This window comes from Chaetodon trifascialis, chromosome 10 (genome assembly GCF_039877785.1).
Source record: "Chaetodon trifascialis isolate fChaTrf1 chromosome 10, fChaTrf1.hap1, whole genome shotgun sequence".
NCBI lineage: Eukaryota > Metazoa > Chordata > Actinopteri > Chaetodontiformes > Chaetodontidae > Chaetodon > Chaetodon trifascialis.
In genome coordinates, this window is record NC_092065.1 from 20804271 (window position 1) to 20826071 (window position 21801).

Genomic DNA, 21801 nt, shown 5'->3' on the forward strand with positions numbered 1-21801 from the left:
ATACTTCAATAACTTACTGTCACTGACACATGGAGTTAAGTAACAATGTAACCGACATATAATTAAAGATCAGTGTGACAGCAGGAGGTCATGCTATGTTAGCCTATGAGGTTTACTGCTGCCCACCAGGGCTGCAGCAGGAAGCCTGTTTAACAACACACCGTGGTGTGAAAATTGACTGCCATCACATATACATTAGCTTATCTACTGTATTAAATTTGACCATGTTGATATTATCATACCAAGAAATTAAAAAAGTGTTTTTCAAGTTTATATGAAGTCTCATCTCTGTCAGGTGGTTTTCTGTGAAATTACAATTAAAGTGTTCAACTACAAAAACCCCTCTGTGTCGTTAATTCAAGGGTCAGTGTCACTGATAATAATAATTGCGTGACATGTTATCGCACTGTGGAAAGCTCAAACCGTTGGAACCCAACTGCCACATGACAGTGATTCTGCATAGTTTCATACAGTAAGCAACTTACAGCAACACAGCCACTGTTTCTGTTTTGATTTTCTCTCCATGCTGCACATGAACACACTCGTGGCAACACAAAGTGCTTTGGGCAAAATATTGTATCGTGAACAACTCCAATCATATTGTGTTACACCTTTTCCCACTGCTGAGACAGCCTTAAACGGCCCTTGAACGCGTCGGCTGGCCTGACGACACACCATCTGCTTCGTGAAGACAGGAAGAAGCGGAGCTTTTTTTATTTAGTAAGATTATTTCTCTAAGTGGGCTCCTTTCTCCTCAGGCTCACTCCCAGCCCAACACGCAGACACAGCAAAGAGAGAAAAGCTATAAAAAGTAGCATCTCAGAGCTGAGTTTGTGGGCTTGAACACTAGTTAGATTATCTTTTCTAGTGTATGACTGTGGGTAGTGTGTGATCTGTGAACCGTGGCTGATGCATGGCTGCTGGGGGAGCAGGAATATATAGTTTCATGTGACTCCCAGCGCTGCACTCATCTGTACTGCTCTGTGTTGAACTGCTCTGCTCTTTATTGTCCTATTTAGTCCCGCTAAAGTGCATTTGATTCGGCTCTGCTCAGTTCTCTCAAGGAAATACGGCTCTGTTTTCCACTTCCTCCATATATTATCTGATTCTTTACTCCTTGACTGGGCTCTGTGTTATTCTCTGGTCAGTCCAGTTGTCTTCTGCTCTCATTTCTGCTGTAATCTATTTTGCCCTCAGAGTGAGGGTAATGAACCATAACACAAAGCAACACATGACTTCCAGTCGATGACCAGCATGGGGCTAACAAACAGCACTGTGAACTTTCTCCTTCAGAATACCCCAGCTGTCATCTGCTTCATGCTATTAACTACAATGTGTACAATGCATTTAAGTCACAAAATCTACAAATAAACAGTTGGGAAAAGTGACAATAAAATGGCATGGATAATTTGAATTACATTGTTTTGACTCAGTTTGTTCCATGAATTATCACTATCATCTGATGTACATACAACTCAGATTTTAAGATGCATAATGCCTTTTACATTTTTCAGTGAACTATGTAGAATAAAGCAATATATCGCAAAATTTGGATATCGCAATATCATATCGTATCATGACTCAAGTATCGTGATGCGTATCGTATTGCGAAGTCCTTGGCAATACTCACCCCTAGCACATGGTGAGTTGGTCTTTCTGTATTTGAACTAGCGTGCTGTTGACAAGCATCACAGGAAGGGTAGAGGAACAGCAAACATGCCAGAGTAACCATATCACAACACAGTCCTGTGCTCTTCACCATGTGCTAACTATAACGCTCTGACCCTCAGACAGACACATGCATAAAACAACCACTTTCTGATCTGTTTTTGGCCCAGAAACCTTGATGAGAAGAGTTTTGCTGCTGTTGATTTGGTCCAGCAAAGAGGAAGTGTCAACACTGACAGCAACGGTGTGTGCGAAACCTTCACTGTAACCTATAATCACTCCTTCATTTCTCAATTCAAGGGAAACTTGTCTGAGGGCCGATTAGTCATTTCACATGGTTATTAATTACAGTGAAGCAATTGCAGACTTTGCAACAAAAATACCACCTTGCTGTACAAACACACAAGTCGACTGCACACCTTTTATGTTTAGGAGAGTTTGCAGGGCTACACTTAGCCCTGCAAACTGTTGACAGGTGTCCAGCACTGCCACATTCTTGTAATGTCAGTTGTGCAGCTCGACTAGTAATCATCAGTATAACAATTTGCCCAAGGGCGCAAACAGCTAAGATCAGTAGATTAACCCCGTAAAAGAACTGTGTGTGTATTTGTACAGGCTGTTGGAATGAACAAAGGCCAGTATAATCAATGACTTCCCAGTAAACCTACTGCATTAGTAGCAAATGCCATCAAAGAGCATTTAGCTCACACAGATTCTGAGGCAACTCTGGGCCTGGGATGCAATGATTAAAAGCATTTAAATATTAAAAGGTGACGCAACTAAATGTACTGCAAGACGGAAACAGACACACAGTGACAGAAACAGAAAGATAAAGAGACGAAGTGAAGGAGAGATGAGCTATAAAGACACAGCGGTAAAGAGATTTCACCCCAGGCAGAGCTGCTTCAACAAAAGCAAACCGCAGAGCTGATATGAGCTGACACTGAGCGGATTGATGTACGACACTTAGCCTCTGGACTATTATCATAAGCATAGCTTATTACTTATCATCAAGCTGACTTACTGTAATCAGGAGAGGATGGAGACACACAGTCACAGACAACTGGGCTGTATGTCAGAGAAACATCCCCATTTTCACAGTAATTTCCCCAGTGTCAGCCCTCTATTCATTCAGTCAGCAGAGGAGCTCCAGAGAATCGCTTATAATGGCGATGTTTTGACTGCTAATTCAGGACATATTGCACCTTTTGTTCAGTATACATTTCTCAGAGGCAGAGAAACTCGGAAGGCAAAAAAAAAAAAAAAAGAGGAAAAACAATTTGTCAAAGGCAAACTGAAACTCGCTGAACTGCAGACTACTTTTTCATGTGTGGCAACAGTTTCAGTGGCAAGCTAACTAACTGGTTTAGCTAGTCTGAGGTTGGAAAGTAAGCTAGGCTAACTTAGCATGGAAACATTGCATTTTTTTAGTTATATTTTAGAAAATGGATGGATGGATGGATGGATGGATGGATGGATGGATGGATGGATGGATGGATGGATGGATGCTTATAAAATTGGTTCTTAATTGCTTTAAAGAAGCTTCTCTTTCACACTTTCAAAGGTTGAGCTGATGTTATAAATACTGCTCTTTTAGCAGACATTTAGTTTAAAAAAATGCAAGGTGCTGCGTTAGCCGAGGTGTGTTGTTTCAGGTACTGATGAGACAATGAAATATGAGCCAGGAAGTAAAGCTTGAGTAAAAGACCCATGAGTTTGAAGCTTATGGGACAGCTCAATGCTGCACAGTGGTTTATTATATTAATAAGAGGATGTTGCTTCTCTGGAAAATTATCAATCATTGAATCAGTCATTGTGACAGTCACAAAGTATGCAATTCAAATAGAGGAGCTAATGTCGGTCTGAACGTTACTATATTCAAATTGCTCTTTTTATTTTGATCACAGTCCATCAGCCAAACATATTCAGTTTACAATGATATGAAACAGAGAAAAGCAACAAATCATTTGAGAATCTAGAAACAGAGAATGTTTGACATATGAGCTAATGAACTAATCCCAAATTACTGCCAATTAATGTTCTGTTGTTATTGTTCATTGATATTGATCCTTTAAGTCCTTAATGTCCATAAGGTCTAATCACGATTTTCAACAGATGGCAGCATTCTCTCTTAACTCTCTTAACAGGTTTCATACATGAAATAATAAAATAAATGGACTGTAATATAAACTAGGAAATTTAACACTGTAGCATCACAAAAGGACCTTGAAAATATGTTCTTGACTAAATGATTTTACTGAACTTCATCAGCTAATTCAGTTTGATACATGACACTGTACCATGGGAGATCTTTTTGTTTTTCTACTTTTCATTGTTGCAAATATAAAGGTATGTTCACCCTTCACTGCATTCAAGATAATAACACAAAAGGAAATTTTAGGGAGGTGAGGCAGTGAACCGGTAACAGCTGAGATCTATGCGAAGAAAATGTTCCATCTGCACTTTGTTTTCTAACTCGCCTGACAGGAACAGAAGGCCGGGAACATTATTCCAGCGTGCTCACATATATACAGAATCTGGCCAATACATTTGGATGTGCATACATTACACATGCAAATGATGAAATCTCCTCAACTGTCTTCATAGTTACATAAGAGTATCACGCTAAAGCACAATACTACATCCAGTGACCAAAACTAGCCTTCAGAATGAATCAATAACACAGGAAGCTGAAAGTCAGGGGTTTCAGCATGTTAGCTGTGGGGTGAAGCTGCTGCTCAAACATCTCTAGAAAACTGGGAGTGTTTTGCAAACTGGGAACCTCCACCTCTGAAATTCCAACATCACCAAAAGGTTCAATTATTGAGCTGAGAACAGGAAATGCCGGAATGCATGTGAAACTGTACGGCTGGGAGTTAAACATTAACACAGAGAAACACGAGAGAGAGAGAGAGAAACACACACACACACACACACACACTTCGAGGGTCGTGTGTGTGTGTGTGTGTGTGTGTGTGTGTGTGTGTGTGTGTGTGTGTGTGTGTGTGTGTGTGTGTGTGTGTGTGTGTGTGTGTGTGTGTGTGTGAGTTTACCGTTCCTCCTCATTTGGCTTAGCCTGTTTGGATTAGTGTCACCAGCTAGAGGCCAGACCTAAGCCCCCCAGGCCCTCCTGTCACACAGGGTAAATACAACTCTGTGCGACTGTGTGTGTGTGTGTGTGTGTGTGTGTGTGTGTGTGTGTGTGTGTGTGTGTGTGTGTGTGTGTGTGTGTGTGTGTGTGTGTGTGTGTGTGTGTGGAGCCAAGCCAACAAGAAACACCAGATTCTTCACCAATTAACATCAATGCGACAGGACCACTGACATTTAAGATGGGGATGTTCCCTGTTCTGTCCTGAAGTTCAGCCTCTCTCTCTCTCTCTCTCTCTCTCTCTCTCTCTCTCTCTCTCTCTCTCTCTCTCTCTCTCTCTCTCTCTCTCTCTCTCTCTCTCTCACAGATGTGTTTTCATTTTCACCACTTGGTCATCTCCATAGTCAAGCAACTGGTGTTAGTATTAACAATCAAACTTGAGCTAAAACAGCATATTGGCTAAAATAGACATGCACTGTACTCCCAAGCACCACTATTATAAGTGGTTATCAACGTGGTTATGACACAGGGCTTAGAGAAAACAACATTAACTGCTTCTGTCCTCTTCGGTGTGGATGTGAACATGCCAGGAGGAATGACTTGCTACCTTATGATTATAATTCACACTTGGTATCCATCATTCGGGTTAAGGTTAGGGCCTGGAAACAGAGGGGTCTACCAAGCTAGCAAGGTGTGCAAAAGCTCTTCAAAAATACAGTCTTGCACATACATTAGAGTTATACACAAGTTTACAAGTGAGGCACCAGAAATAATGGCTGCCTGTTTACTACAGTCCTCAACCCAGATTCATCTAGATTTGGCTGTTTTGGTCTTTTCATCAGGAAGCAGTTATTGTTATTCACTTTGAATATGATGACTGCACCGAATTCATCTTTATTGAGGCAACTGAGAAAAACGCATGTCAGTGAGCTATCTGGAGGCCTTTATTTGAATTGCTTTGTATGAGGGACTTTGATGGACCCAGTCTAGGGTTGGTTTTTGTCAATTACTCTGGTGCTGGAACACCTAAGAACACCTCTTGATGTTAAATGTCTAAACACAAGCAGTCGGAAAACAACTTTATTCAATAATTGTGTCAAATGAGCAAACTCAAACTGCAGCCAAGGCTAAAAATAAATAGGCAGCACCGCACGCGCTGACTGTGCATCGTTTCGGCAGAAAAATGGTGAAAAGTTTGATGAAAGCCAGCTGCGGTTGATTTTTACACAAACATCTCCGGGGCTATGTTTAGCTCTTCCACCTCAAAAATCTTCCACACTAGTTCGCTATCAAATGATCATTAGTTAGGTCTCAGACATGAAAGTGTGTGTCGTTGCGATGACCACAGTGAAATCACTTCGACGGCTTTCTCACACGCATTCACACGCAGATGCAGAATACTGTGCGGCAGCAGTGGGAGCGAGTTTGTCAGGTAGAACACAAAAACAGCCTCACGCACACACAGCATTGGTTCTCAGCTTCTCTGGTTTTTAAGTGTTGGCCTGTTCTTCTTCCTTATGATATGTTAAACCATGTGCTTGCAACTCATTTCTGTAACCTGACACCTGCAGGTAAACGAACACAGCATGATTTTCATCAACGACACAGCAGATGTGTGACGCTTCACATGAAACCGAAAAGTCATAATGTCATTTATGTGACAGTTAGAGTTCATTCTCTAGGTCTGATGGGGGACACCATCCTGAACAGTACAGTCGGGTCTCTGTTGCAGCCACATTTCTTGATATAGAACAAAGATTGTGTAATTTTAAGAGCAGAGTTACTGAGAAAAACAAAGGTACATTGACAGTTTTCAAGCTTTCAGTAAAGACGTTACCCTGAGAGCCCATCATCGCATCTCTGTGACGTCAAGTCCGCAACAAATTTTTGTTCCATCCTCTGTTTTGTCTGCCTGATTTTGTTGACTTGCTCAGATTTGGTCATTTTCAATTGATATTTGTGCTTCTACCATTGGTAAATAGGCTCTGTAGTTAAATGGTTCATTGTCTGTTTTAATTGCGTTTATGCCGACATATGATTGGGAGTCTGCACAGGGCGCTTCATTGAGAAAATTGACTGGATTCTCAACACCGGTCCTGTGTCTGACCTCCTGTCTCGCTCTGTGCAGATTGTCTGTCAAAAATAAACTCAGCTTGTATTACACTTCTGGGAAACTTCTACAATGGAGACGCGACACAGTCAGTGGAACTGAAAGCATTTTCTAGATTGGCAGCGATCAGCTCTGACAGACGCTTCGCGGGCGTCAAAATTTTGACTTCAGGCAAAAACATTGACTAAATAATACCAGGCATGCTATAAGAGTACTCATTTGCATCAAGTACAGCCCAGTCACACCTGAAAGTGGCTCAGCAAAGTTGAGTATGCAAAATATGTGGCTCTAGAAGACGTCTTGAAGACAGGTCATGTCTGGACTCGCAAACTACTGCACCTGGCGGGCTAACCACACAAACTACTGCACCTGGCGGGCTAACCACGCAAACTACTGCACCTGGCGGGCTAACCACGCAAACTACTGCACCTGGCGGGCTAACCACGCAAACTACTGCACCTGGTGGGCTAACCACGCAAACTACTGCACCTGGTGGGCTAACCACGAAAACTACTGCACCTGGCGGGCTAACCACGAAAACTACTGCACCTGGTGGGCTAACCACACAAACTGCTGCACCTGGCGGGCTAACCACACAAACTGCTGCACCTGGCGGGTTAACCATGCAAACTACTGCACCTGACGGGCTAACCACGAAAACACCGGCCTCACACACAGTGAGCGAGCTGTCAGTTAGCAACAGAACAAAAAGTAATCGCAGTTTATTCAAGAGATGTATCTGTACTGTTGACTCTTGTCTCAGCAGTTTATACTCAGGAAGCTAAATTAAAGTCGTTGGTGTGACAGCCAATAATCTACAACAGCTTTCTCTGTTTTGGACCTTCTGTCTGTGTTTTCTGTTCCTTCAAAAGTCAACAAAAGTAAATTCACTGTTCATTTTCAGCGTTGTAAAGGCCGGTGTGCCAGCGCCTTCAGACTGCACTGTTTGTGAGAACATCGCATATCCACACCCAGTGCTCTCAAGGTTGTGTAAACAACTTGTCTTCCTGGGAATCTTTTAAACCACCAACAAACCAGACTGTTTGTTTCTGCTAATGGAAAACGCTTCAAGTAGAATCACCCGGCATTTACTGTGATCATTTACGTCAGCGACGTCCATGAATGATTCGCCTTTTCAGGGACAGTCTCCAGCTTTGTTCCAGGTACGTAATATCATGTTGGTGTGTGAACTCGTTACATGACGTTAAAAGTTCATACACAGTTTGGTCCTCCTGGGTATTTACATTGTAAAAAGTAGCCTGATGCAGCTCCAGTGGAGAATTACCAGTCTGAAAAGAAAGTCTTAATGACACCATAATTTAGGCGTTTTATTTTGTTCCAGAAAGGGCCTCCAAAACAGAGAGGAGATGGTACGTCTACTAATGCTGACTCATCACCTCATCTTTCCCTTCAAGTCTCAAGGCAAAACAGCAGGAGTGTATGCTGTATTTTTAAAGTTCTCAGAGACAAAAACTTTGGTGGTCCCTCTTCTCTGGAGTGGTGTTCGAGGGTTTTTTGTTGGTTTGTTTTTACAACTCCAGCACAGTAATCACAGGAGGGCAGCCCCATTGCATAAATTCCTTTCCTGAGGCAAAAACTTAATACTTTATTAGCTTCATAACTATTTTTTCTGTTGTTCCAATCTCTTTTGTGCAGAACAAAAGGCAAAAAGAAACTGTGGATTCATCTTGAGCAACACCTGGAATAGGAAGTACAGCGGTGCAGAGGAGAGTCTTGTCTTTCTAAAGCAGATGCAGATTTTATTTTCCAGTTCATTCTGAAGCCATGAAACAGCCTGAGGCAGAGAAACCAGCAGAGAGCTCAAAGACCAGTGTCAGCAAGCCAGTGCTGCAAAAACAACATGTCAACACCACTTAAAACATACACATTAAAGACGGTCACAACCTCATGCGACAGCTGGGACGAACCAATCGACACTCAGCTGGGAAGGGAAAAAGCCAACGGGAGCCACTGAGAGGAAGGAACTGGAGAGTTGGTTAAGTAGTGGACTCATTCTGCCATGGTGTTGAAGCTGATGAGATGAGGAAGCAAAGCATCATGGGAGGCACATGTGCTATCGAGGCAGTTCAGAGGTGTCTGTCCACTCGCACATCGTTATATGCTGTACACTACAAAACCACAGCAACCAAGTTTTAGAGGTATCATTTTTGAGTACCGAATCTGAGCAAAAAAATCAAGATTCAGTCATTTTGACCTTAACTTGCGCTGCGGCTGGTGTGATCCTATCACAAGACGGTCTCTCGTATTATTTCCCATTTTCTCCTCCGAAGACATAGAGGACTTTATACATCTGTTTTCACAGGCTGAGCGTTCCTCCTCGTGACAGTTTAACTGACCTTTATGAGCATAATTGGGTGGAATGCTACTCGAGGTCAAAACAAAGCCAGCTTTCTCCACTTTTTCCAAAGAAAGCCCACCTTTATCATCATCAGATCAATCTCCCCAAAAATTGACAAATTCAAATTTTCCATGAAAGTGCGAGAGCTGAACCTCGACCAGCATGCGACAGTCACACTAATGGTGAATGCCAGAGCCGCATCATGCTGGAGCCCCAGTGGAGTAAACCAGCCGAGACCATGAACCATTCGTTCCAGCTGATTCCCATGGAGCTCAGTGATTTTGGCCACCAGCTTTGTGAGCTCAGTCAACCAGCGTCCTTACTAGTTTCCATCTAAATTCTATCCAAAGAGAACAACTTTCCACCTCGTGAAAACATACCAAGCACTCACTAGCAGGGTGATAAAAGTTTGTATCTCCACAATGACAGCCAAGCATGTAGAGCAGGACAAAAGAGTGAAGCGCTACACCTAAGAGGCCGGCACCTTGGCTACAGGGGGCTAGAGTTACAAAGAGGCAGAGTCATGACCTGTTAACAAGCTACCTGGACTAGAACAGAGAGCGATCACATTACAGGATAATGTTACAGTCACATAAGCATCGGCTGCATATGCTTTCTTTTAAAGGGTCTCAGCCAAATGTCATCATGAAGCAGGTACATAGACGGTCACACACACACAAACGCACTTCATTTCAGCTAAACCGACCCAAATCTCAAGCTTTGAAGAAAATACTGTTCCATAGCATTGAGGACCTGTTGTTGTGGATACCGACACAACAATCTGCATCTGGGCTAAAAAAAGAAGCTACCGCTCCTTCTGTTTTGGGAGGACTAACGCTCAAACAAATTAAAGTTCGCTTTCAGCCTCCACTTTGATTTGAAGGAGGAGAATGTGAATTAAAGTCTCCACAGACGCCAGAAAAGCCAGCGACTGGGATACATATTTAAAGCTTGGATACCATTTACATCTCATTCTTTCCTCCTAATTCACACATTTTATCTGTGCACTGAAATCTTCTCGCTTAAGGAAACTGAACCACTTCATTTCAAAGTGAGATATGATTGGTAATATATTCATTTAGGCCTCCCTCTCATCTCATCTCTCTTTCTAGCTCTCTCTCTCTCTATGGATGTGTGTGTCTGCATGAGTTTGGTGCTGCAGAGATCTCCAAGCTATTCCTCCCGTTTCAGCAAAACAAAGATGCAAAACTCTCACAAAAGGCAGAACTACACATTTCTGGAACAAAACACCAAGATACCCTACGCCGAAACCCAAACACAGCCCTGTCAGTGCAGCATACGCATTGGAAATACTTGCAACTGAGTGTAGAGCTAAGACAAATAATCAAATCCAGATCAAATATTGACATGGGACCCATCTCCTGGGGTGATTATGAGCACTGGTCTAAGTTAAACCGTTGCATGAAGAGGATCGCATCCTTGTAGCACAGGAGCAGTTACAGGAACACAGTCTCTAATGCAGTTTTGTCTTTTTATGAGAAAACGTTCTACTTGCTGGATATCACAAAAAGAAAACAAGGAAAAGTGTGAAGCATTAACAGAAGTGGCATCACCTCTCCCTGACTCCAGCTGTCATCCGGAGCTGACCTCTCCTCCCTTCTACACGCCTCTTTTCTCAAACTGCCCTCTCTCCCTCAGCGTTTCTTCCTTCCTCACCTCCCCTCTCCTCTGCTTGTCAGCTCGTCCGTTTGATATCGTTTCTGACAAGTCAAACGGAGATAGACGTTGTAACGGCGATGCTCACACGCCTCACTTTTCCAGAGCAGGGTCACGTGTTGTGTGAAATGTATTCAAAGCAGTGAATATTGAAGAATTAACAAATATACTGTCTATACTGCATCTTGAAAACCGGCCAGCTTCAATACAACCTTTAAACCCAGCCTGTACAAGCACATGCTTAATTTTCCATTAATGCTGAAAAGCAGAAATGATTTAACACTGTGATATGTGTTAATAAAGCTGGCTGTGCCTCTACAGTGCTCCATCATCTCAGCAGTCTGACAATCACTCCCTGTGCTTCTCACACAGCAGAGTAAGAGCTGATGGAAAGAAAATCAAATAATACAAGCTTTTATCCTCCACTCGCTGGTTAACGACAGCTAATTTTCCTTCTTTCCGTCTCTATTTGCCATTCTAACGCTTCCTGTCCTCAACCCTGCCTCCCATCCCTTTCAGCAGCACTGGGCTGTGTCACTTTTTTGTTTCCGATGTCTCACAGTTGCGTCACAGGCTGATCAGTGTTGGTGTCTTCATGGAGTGAATTTTGAAGATATGTTTGTGAAAACCCTGACAGAAAAGGAGATGCATGATTGATGCATGAGTGTGGCTGCAGTCAGGTCAGTAATGTCAGTGATAAGGCTACTGCAAATAGAAGCAGAGTGATTTATATTTGACACACAACACCAGCTGGACATCTCTTGTTTGTGTTTCCAAACCCTCTACATGTCCACCTACCCTTCATCCGTCCCTCCGTCCTCTGCCTTCATTCAACATGCACGAAGCTGCATAGTTTAACTCCACCAACACAACCTCACAAACAATAAAACTGTTGATATGTTCAACACTTTCAGGTATCGCTGAGCATTCACAGTAGTTTGGCTCTGCAAGCAGCAGCGAATGATGAGCTGACGTTCTTTCGGCCTCCGGTTTGGCCGGCTGTACCTGCGGCCTGAGAGGAAGCCCTGCAGGCACTACTCAGGGCTATAAAAAGACTGCAAACTCCCAGGTGAAAAAATCATTAAATGTATGTCAATCAAAGATAAGGCAGAGAAGGAAAGGCTCTTTGCATTAAAGAAGCAAATACAATATTTGTCATAACATATCAAACATTTCAGTAACGTGAATATATTTCAATACTTTTTTAAATTAAACCATTAATTTGTAAAGCCTGATAACGGATTCCATTATATGTTATTTGCTAAATTGATAGAAATAATTCAGGACATTATATTTGCACATTTATAGGTTTTTGTTTTTTTTTGTTGGGGACGCTCTGACTTCATGTGTCCTCCTCACCTCTGAAACCAAACCTAAAGCTTTGGGTCACACAACAGACAATATAAGGCTATTTCAAACAACCAGGGGCTTTCTATAGGTTTAAAAATAGTGATAAAGCCCCTGAAAACAAATTTAGCTTTGGTTTTCTGAACAGCAGCACAAAGTCAAACACGTTCCAGGGAGTCATCTCAAACCTTTATTATTCTCCCTGCTTCTTCCCTCAAAGAACGCCAGTCTTGTATCTTTTAAGGGAGCATGCCAGAGCCACACATTGCAGGCTACACACTAACTGCACTCTCAAAAGGGGATTAAAGTTGTTGTGGAGCTCCATGACACTCCACGGTGATAAACTACATTTGCATATTTTTATATAGGTTATGGAGCATTTCCACCAACACAATACTTTGCTTTATCGCATGTTAAACCCTTAACTCGTCCCTCACCCACTTATGTGTTGCGTTGCTGTGGTGTGGACTGTCAGAAAAAGCAAAGAAATGTCAGAAAAGATAAAATGAATATCATATCCCTTTCCTTTCTCTCTATTCTTCTCTTTTTCAGGAATCTAACGAGGGCCAAGAAGCGCTCTTTTAATTTCTCCTTCTGTCTGACAGGAAAATGACTACAGCCTGTGTAGCATCTATCCCCTGCTCTTCTCCACCACTCTTTTCTCATTTCCTTTCCTCCCCTCTTCCCTCCCTTGAAAGCAAACCAAAGATAACCTCTAATAAACTACAATCATTTCATTTTTTCTGCTTTCTTTCCCCTTTCTCTCTCTCTCTGCCGCTATCTTTTCTTCCGCTCCCTCAGCAAGCAGAGGATTATTCCTTGTAGATTAACAGCCTGACTTTGTCTTCCTGGTCTCTACCCTTTTCCTCCATTTGAGCTTCCTCTTTCATCTCCCTTTTCTCACCATTCCTCTGCCTTGATCTCCCCAATATCTCTCCGTCTTCTCTTATTCGCGTCTCTTTTTTTTTTTTTCCCTGTGTCTCTTCTCGCCATCAGGAAAAAGCAGATTACCTCCACTGAACTAAAGTAGCGGTGCAATTATGAGCAGTGGTTAAGATGACAGAGCAATCATCTGAACATGTATGGCTGCAGAGAAAACCACCACTCCTGGTATTACACAAGCTGCTTTAATCACAGGGATGAGTGCCATCATGCATGCATGCATATGTGCACAGACACGGCTCTAAAACCTACACCAAAGTAGGCTGATAATGCTGCCAAGACAAACTGTTTTCTAACTCTTACAACAACGAAGTTGTAAATTTAGGGCATTTATCCATCGCCACTTCACTTCATCTCCCGTTTACATGTCCTCTGTTGTTTCACAGTGCTAATGCCACCCAAGTGTTAACCAAAGCAGCCTTAATCAATTCACTGTTGACAGCGGCAATGATGCCTTTCAACTGTCTCCCTTTTAAATGAGATTTGCAATAGAAAAGAGGCACCGGCCTGCTGTATTCAGTGGCAGGAGGCTCCTTCAGCTCTCTCAAGTCGCCTGTCTGTGATGTCTGTGCATGTGTGTAAGTGTGTGTGTGTGTGTGTGTGTGTGTGTGTGTGTGTGTGTGTGTGTGTGTACACCATCTCCAGTGTTAGATGCAGCAGATGCTTCAGCAGAGGGGAGCCACACATCAGCCTCGATATTATTCCATTAGCATATCAGCATCCCCTCTTGTTCTCCCTCCCTCCTCTCTCACCCCCTCCCTCCTTTACTCACGCTGTCAGAAATTGATGATCTGCAATTACACAGCATGTGTCAGTGCAACTAAGCATCATTTAATAGCTCCAAGCTGACAATACATGACTGAGCAAGCGGGGAGGCGCCAGTGTCACAAGAAAAGTAGAATGTTTTCTATCCTGGAGCATTTTGCTCGTACATTTGCTGCTATGAGGAAGGAAAAAGTTCAGTCTGCACAACAAAAGTGCATATTAAATATTCCATAAGTATCCTACATATGCTACAGTATATGACTGTTACAGGAATGATGTCATGAGCAATATGAAATACTTATGGTGACCATAGAGAATAAACATTAACACAGGAAGTCCAGATGTAAATATCAAAGGTACATCATCATTGTTTTTCCCATGAACCATGGGATCCATTTTTCTGACTTAAAAAATGAAAATAAAACCAGCTCTTTCATGTTGAAACCGGACATTTATTCAAGATCCGAACAACAGTCATGACAGTCCCTTAAATCAGCATTTATGGACTTGTCTAATGTCTGGTACACTCAAATGCTGAGTTTGTGGCAAACTTATCTCAAACAGCAGGCAGGCTGTCACTTTATTACTCACGAAAATCCCCAAAGAAATGAGCTTTATGACACTTCAACAACAGGCGAACCTCAGAGTGTACTACACCAGCAGAATACTACAGTCATTAACTGCGTGCAGTTGTATATTACTTACGAAATGCGACTCCTCTGAGGCTTTGTCGAACTAAATCCTTTGATTTTGTTTGAGGGGGACACTTGAAGATGAAGTGAGCAGGCAAACACGCACACACACACTCACACACATGTCCCCTCACTCACACGTAAAACACACTCACACACGTAAGGTGCTCCGGACTGTTGAGCTGTCCCTCCTCTGTACTCTGCGCTGCGCTGGAGCGCGAGCTTCCTCAACTATCACCTGCCATGTGATAGGCACGATGCCTTCACGAGCCCCTCGTAATAGCCTGCGCGCTCAGATTCATATTAGACCTTTTTGCTTGAAGTTATTGTTGCTGTCTTTGTGGCCTCTTCTTATGTTCGTTGTGTGCATTTTATGACATTATGGGTTTTAAAGTATCTCGACAAAAGTTGCAGTTGAACATTTTTACAGCTTACGTTTACAGAAGTGTTAAGAAGATTAATGTGTGTGGGATAAACAAAAGAGAGAGAGAGAGAGAGAGAGAGAGAGAGAGAGAGAGAGAGAGAGAGAGAGAGAGAGAGAGAGAGAGAGAGAGAAAAGGAAAACAATGATTTGGGATATGGTGCGCGATTAATATATGTGGAAAACAAAGGTGCCATGCCAGTAGGCGAATTCCCGAACGAGAACTTTAATGCAAACGAAAATTGTTTATTAAGTACTTGAAGTGTCAATTTATCAACAGACAGCAATGGTTTTTATTCACACAAAATACCAATCAATATTCAAATTCCACACTAAAATATAGATGAAATATCTGTGCTGCTGCTCTTGTTAAGATGCTATTGATATTGTAAGTAAGTAGTCAACACGGTGGCAACACAGACCTCATTGACAGATCGAATATACGAATTCGATTTTAACCGACAGTACGTGAAGGCAGCAACGTGTGGGAGGTAATCCTAATAATTTGCTGGATAATTTAAACGTGAAGACATTAAACTCCTCTACTGCCTTAAAAATTCTTTAGTTTTTCTATCTTACAATCTCCCATATTTGCACTGCACCACGGAAAAAAGAGGGAAGTGAACTTTAAGAGTGCCACACAAATGGCACAGATGTTTTAATGTGACTCAACAGTGCCATCGAGTGGCAGACTGTCTGCATCAACATGCAATAAACAAACCACTTCTATCGCACTGAAAATGTACTATTTGTCTTTAGTGTAACTGATTTGTGTATGTCTGGCTTGAGTGTTTCATGTAAAAAGTAGTAATTTGGAACAGGTGCTACAGCAGTACAAATACAGTCACTGATGAGGCTGAGCTGTATTCTATGTGTCATAATCTCATGTCCAGCACTGGATGACAGCTGACTACCTACAATTTAACAGCAATAACACAGAGATTATGATTATTGCTCCAGATCATTGATGCTGCAGATACAGTCCTCCCTGGGTTCACTTAGTGTCAATGTTAAGAGCCTTGGGGTAACTTTTGATGGCCACTTGTCCTTTGAGCAGCATGTACCAGAAATATCCTCCTCTGCTGTGTGGCCACAGGGCAGAAGCTTCTTGTTTCTTATAGGTTAAGGAACATCAAGATAAGACACATGCTCAGTTTCTGACACAGAAAAAGTCACATGTGCTTTGGTATGATCATGCCTCGACTACTGCAACTTTCTTTTTACCTGTTTAAATTCCCAGTCTCACAATTACAGTTTATTGAGAACTCAGCAGCCATACTATTAACTCAATCTAAGAGGTCCTGTCATATCACTGCTGTTTTAACATCGCTGCACTGGAGAGTTTGGATTTGGAGGACTTCAACTTTCAACTTGACCTTGTCACTTCTTCCTCCTTGATTTGTTTAATAAGTTGGATCACGAGCCAGATCAGGTTGAGCTGCTCTTACAAAGCATGTGTGGTCTAAGATGTGCTCTTGGGCACGAGATAGAAGTATAAAAAGTATGAAGTCAAACCAGATTCAGGTACACCTGCAATCAATCTCACTTTCAGAATGGTGGAAGCGTGATGTTGTGTTTCCACAGATTGAGTGAAAACTATCATTGACTTCAAGAAGAGGAATGTGGTGCAATAGAAATCAGTAATAAGCAACTAACAATAATAATAAAAAAACAGTGCTAATGAAACATAAATGACAGAAATGCAAAATTCAGTTACCCTAAGAGACACAGTGTACTAAAATCAAATAAATGTTAAATATTATCAAGGTGAACTGACAAGTTTGTACTTTATTATTATTTATTTCTATTGATTACAGTGTGGTACTACTTGTACTGAGGTTTTTGAAAAATCAATAACTTCTTTTAGCATGCTTCTGTTACTCTTCTAATTTTACACATTAGATATAGCTAAAATATCCATTGCTTCCATTTTAGTCTTGTGGGAATAAATATGTATACTTATATGAGATAACCTATAAGCACTTATGACCCCACTGCCCTGAATTACATTCAGGTTTTAGCAACTCACCAAATGTACGCTGTTCCATTTCCACAATAACAACAGTCAATGTAATGTGTGGAGAGACACGGACTTACCTGTGGATATACAGGTAAGGTGAGCAGCTAATACAAGCAAGCACAACCACATATATTATTGTATACAAGTAAACGTATCTACGTATGTATCGCACTCACCCACCTTACTCTGGATTAACCTGTGAAGTACAAACAGGCTGACTGAGATCTTGGGTCAACCCTATAGCCTGTTTGTAGTGATCATCCAGGTTACTGAGACAAGACAAGATATACTGTATAACTTTATTGATGCCACACCAGGGATATTAAGATGTTACAATAATAATAATAGTAAGAATAAAGCAAGAATAAAAAAGGTAAGGTAGAAAAAGAAGTAGACCATAAAAAGGGATTCAAAACAAAAATTCTATATACATTATGGCACGATCGAAATATGTAACACAGTAAAAAAAAGAATATTTAAGCACAGTAAAAAATATGTAATATTGCACAAGACATTTGCACACATGTAATGTATATTTGGAAATGTTACACATAAATAACAGAGTTGTCCAAACAGTAGGTTTGTGATGTCGTGAAGAGAAACAACATCAACACAGTGCCAAATCAGATGGAACCACACAAATAATGCAGGATAACTTAAAGCTGCAGAAGCTAAAGCGACTGAATTGTTTCCAATGTACATCACAATGTGCTGAAAATGTGTTGATCAAAAAGTAGATAACTGTAAGTTCTGGCCCAGTAAAGACACACTTGTTTTATTGACTCGAAAGCAGTTCGATGCAAATGAGAAGATCTGTATGGAGGAGGTCATGTATTCCTACCTTTATCACCGTACCTCATCTTTTCTATCTGTTGCAGCTGGGTGAGCCAAGTGACTTCCTGAGCCACATGAAACTACTAGGGATGCAAATACAAACGCTAAGTATTTTCTTACATCCTTCCATTTAAGTATTTCCTTCAACTTTTATATGTTTTGCTGTCCTGAAATGCAGGGTGAGCAATTACCTCTCTGAACACAGACTCTGTGAGCAGCTGAATTCATTACAGGTCAGATCTGTGGTCATTTTAATGCATTTATTTGTTTTTGAATAAACTGTACACCACTGGAGCAGGTTCTGCATTACTACCTTTCACCTTGTCTTAAATGACTTGGTGCCTATGAATTTGTGTTTAACCAAATTACAACAAACATGGAGTCAATAGGGGCTCACAACTGAGTTTGAAGGCCCCCTAACTGATATATATGACCATGAATGTCTGCAGTGTTTGTGTTCCACTCCTATTTTAATTCACAGTTCTAACATAAAGCAAAAACAACTATAAAAAAAGGAATCAGATCAATAACAAATGTGCATGTCACAATACAGTATTTGCTGTGTTTTCACGTTTGGACAGTAGAAGCAGTAAAAATATGACCATCAGGAGGCGCCAAGGTGCACAAGAATATTTATTTTAAAAAGTTATGCCAAGATAAATCAGCTTTTAGAAATACGAGTTCACCTTCGCCTGCTTTTGCATATTCAGACTGGTGACAAATTATTAGAAATTCGACTAAAAGACTGGAGAAACACAATAAATGTATTTTTCCCAAATGGTCCCACTGAAGTTCTATCAAATGCTTCAATTTTCATCTTTTCCTGACTACAAATATTTATTTCTCTCTCATATTTCATATCTCGGATTGTCCACATTCAATGTAAGAAAGTGGAGAGGCGTGACGTATCAAATTTAAAGTATCAAAATACAGTATAATACGGGCTCAGAGCCGGCTCGTGTTGCACGCCTACCGACGACATGACTCGTGATGCAGTGCTCTCCATACACACGCTAGCACACAAGTAGCCTCTGCATTCCGTTCTACCCTGGCTGCCATTGGTTGACTAGCACGCCCGTCATATTTTTCCAACCTTAACCTGTATCTGATTGGCCAGAGGGGCACCTACGCCGGTAGCACAAACGCCATTGGATAAAAAACTAGGTTAGTGGTCCGACAGGCATGACGGTGAAGAGAAACTGGGTCACCGATCGAAAATCGTTTATGTCACAGTTGTGTGCGTTACAATTACCTGTTACCAGCGACTTTCAATGGAATGACAAATCTCGTTGGACCTACTGTAAGTATACAATGAAAACAAGCCTACGAGTTATCGATATTGCATCTTGGTGACGCTGCTTGGTTGTAATCCATGATGGATATCGTCGATGTTTTTTCCCCAGCGCTGTGGTCATGTCAGTGTGGTTTTCTAGAGCAGGAGGAGGGACGTTAGCTCGCTGGCCAAGTCTTGACAGTTAGCGTTTCTTAGCTAGCAGCTGTATGCTAATATTAGTCAACCGGGCAAAATGCTGTTATGGACAAAGGTGGGGAAGACGCCTCTAGTGTGCCAGGGTAGCTTTAAGTCTTGTCGGCAATGACCGGGGCTCTAAGGAAGTCCGTGAGTAGGTAAGTGCCGGTCCGTGGGCTTGTTAAATGTTAACTAAACGTGACCTGAGTGCGAGCGACTAAGTGAGCAATGCTATCCAGTGCTAGCACGCTAGCGATGTAAACAGGCCTTGGTGGGTATCTGGCACACGGTTTCTTCGACAGCATCCGTCCTGCTGTGATAACTTCAAAGCACCGGTCTCACATCTCCTCAGATGACACAGTAACGTGTGGTTGCAACCCATACCGATACCTTAGCCGTTTGGAAACAGTAGGTTAATATGTGGTTATGAAATATCGTGACACGGTGTTGGCATTGTCAGTGGAAATGTGGCGACAGCTCGGTGTCTGCAGTGTCCGCAGCGGTTGCTAAAAGATGGTCGTGATATTGGGTTTTGAGGTTTGGTTTCACTGTGCGCCAGGTACAAATGGTGCCTTTTGGTGAATGATTTTCAGCAGGGGATTCCGAAGGTGGGCTCGTGGAGGAACGGGTTTTCATTAGGAGGGTTCCTGGAGGTCTCCAACAGGATGAGGAGTAGTTACTTTCCATTGTTATTTAATCTTCTGAGTCATACTCACCAGCATGAATCCCCATAGTCTTTGTCAGTGGGGTACTGTGGTCTGTTGTGGATCAATTCCCGATCCCTGGTGTGAATAAAATGTTGCATTTGTAACGTAACAGTATACAGTTTATAATTACTTCCGTCCAGGAGCTTGTGATTAGTTAATGATTAAGTAAATGAAAAGGAATAAAAATAGATTCTCTATTAACAATTACTTTTCTAACCATTTCTAACAGTCAGCTACAATCATGACAAACAAATCCTCCGTTTTATTATTCTTAAAATGTCTAAATATTTAGGCTACCTAATAAAAAAGAGAAAAAGAGTAATCTACATTTGTTTTGACTTTTTTTTGTACAAAACTCTGAGCAGCAGCAGAGTGACTGACATAGTTGTGTGGATATGAATTAAATACCAAAATTACAGTACAGAAAATATATTAATACACTTATGGCAGTTTCAGTTGTCACTTTATGTCAATAGATGCCACAAGAGTGCCACTAGCTGCCACACAGTCAGTGGCACTAGGTGTCACAGGAGTGCCAATAGCTTTTATTTTATTTTTGGGTTAGGTTCTATTAATGGATATTTTATCTTTTTTTTTCTTTCAATGATAAACTGCTGTCAGTAACTCAATAATATTGATAAGCCAAAATAAAGTTTGACAATGACTCAATCCATGTGCTGAATCAACAAAGCTGCAGCTGTCACAAGTGAGGGTCACAGGAGGAATATAACCAGGTGTGGAGGCAATCAGGAAACAGGACAAGAAATACGTATTATGAACAATTAACAGAGCTAGGGAACTCTGGGAATTCAAGGTAACACACAATAACACACAATAAAAAACTGATTATACTCAAAGTACCACTACTTAGAAGCAGAAAAACAAGGTTAATTGGAGTTCAGGCTCCCATGCTTCCTGGAAAACAGCTAACCAATTTTCCACTCATGGGAAACACATGGAAAATTGGAGGAAAAAGTAAAATGTCCTAGAAAATCTTGAGTTGTCCTGGAAAGTTATTTCAACATTCCTCATATTTTCCTTCAGTTGAGAACGAACTTGTAGGCTATCCTCCAGAGCCTCCCAAAACGAGTAACATTGCCATCTAAAAGGCAAAGAGGTGCTGGGGATCATATTAATGTTCAAATGGTAGTTTATGGACAAGAGTAATATGAATAGGCTGCTCTTGATTTAGTTGTGAAAAGTCACTTCACAATAGATCATGCAGGTCAGATGACATTACAACTCAGGTGGTGAGAACTCAGAATAATATATGTTGAATTACTCCTCAAATTTAAGTATTAGTCACTACTGGCTGGTGAATGTGATGGTTTCTAGATTTAACGTTGCTTGCTTTCCAACTAATTGTAAACGGTTGAAGATGTGAAATTGGTTAGCATGTTTGGTTTAATTGCTATGTTTGCTCCCTTGGTTTGCCTGCAAAGGTTTAAAGGTTCTACAAATGAGATTTTGAACATTAATATAGTTTGCTGTGTAAAGATAAAGGAGATTAATGGCGTCTTGAGCAAAGAATGACGTCATGCTGACCGTGTGTGTTGTAATGAGCTTCTCTGCTCTTTGTTTTGGTAGCTGGGGCGGATGTGCGTACATGTTAGTGCATGTGAGCCCCTCCCTGTGAAGCTGTTGGCCCTCGCTACGTTTATAAAGAGACAAAGCAAGTGACCCTCCACGCATATTTCACTTGA

General features: G+C 41.5%; 2 protein-coding genes across 4 annotated transcripts in view; one reads left to right on the forward strand and one right to left on the reverse strand.

The window, feature by feature from the left end:
• Window positions 1–14845, reverse strand: part of ppfibp2b (PPFIA binding protein 2b) — a 78550-nt gene extending 63705 nt beyond the window's left edge. For all 3 annotated transcript variants that reach the window (XM_070971952.1, XM_070971950.1, XM_070971953.1), the window contains exon 1: window positions 14662–14845. The gene's annotated coding sequence lies outside the window, so the exon portion shown is untranslated. The remainder of the gene's footprint in view (window positions 1–14661) is intronic.
• A 4240-nt stretch (window positions 14846–19085) lies between these two features.
• bmal1a (basic helix-loop-helix ARNT like 1a) overlaps window positions 19086–21801 on the forward strand; it is a 28742-nt gene continuing 26026 nt past the window's right edge. The window contains exon 1 of the mRNA XM_070971753.1: window positions 19086–19223. The gene's annotated coding sequence lies outside the window, so the exon portion shown is untranslated. The remainder of the gene's footprint in view (window positions 19224–21801) is intronic.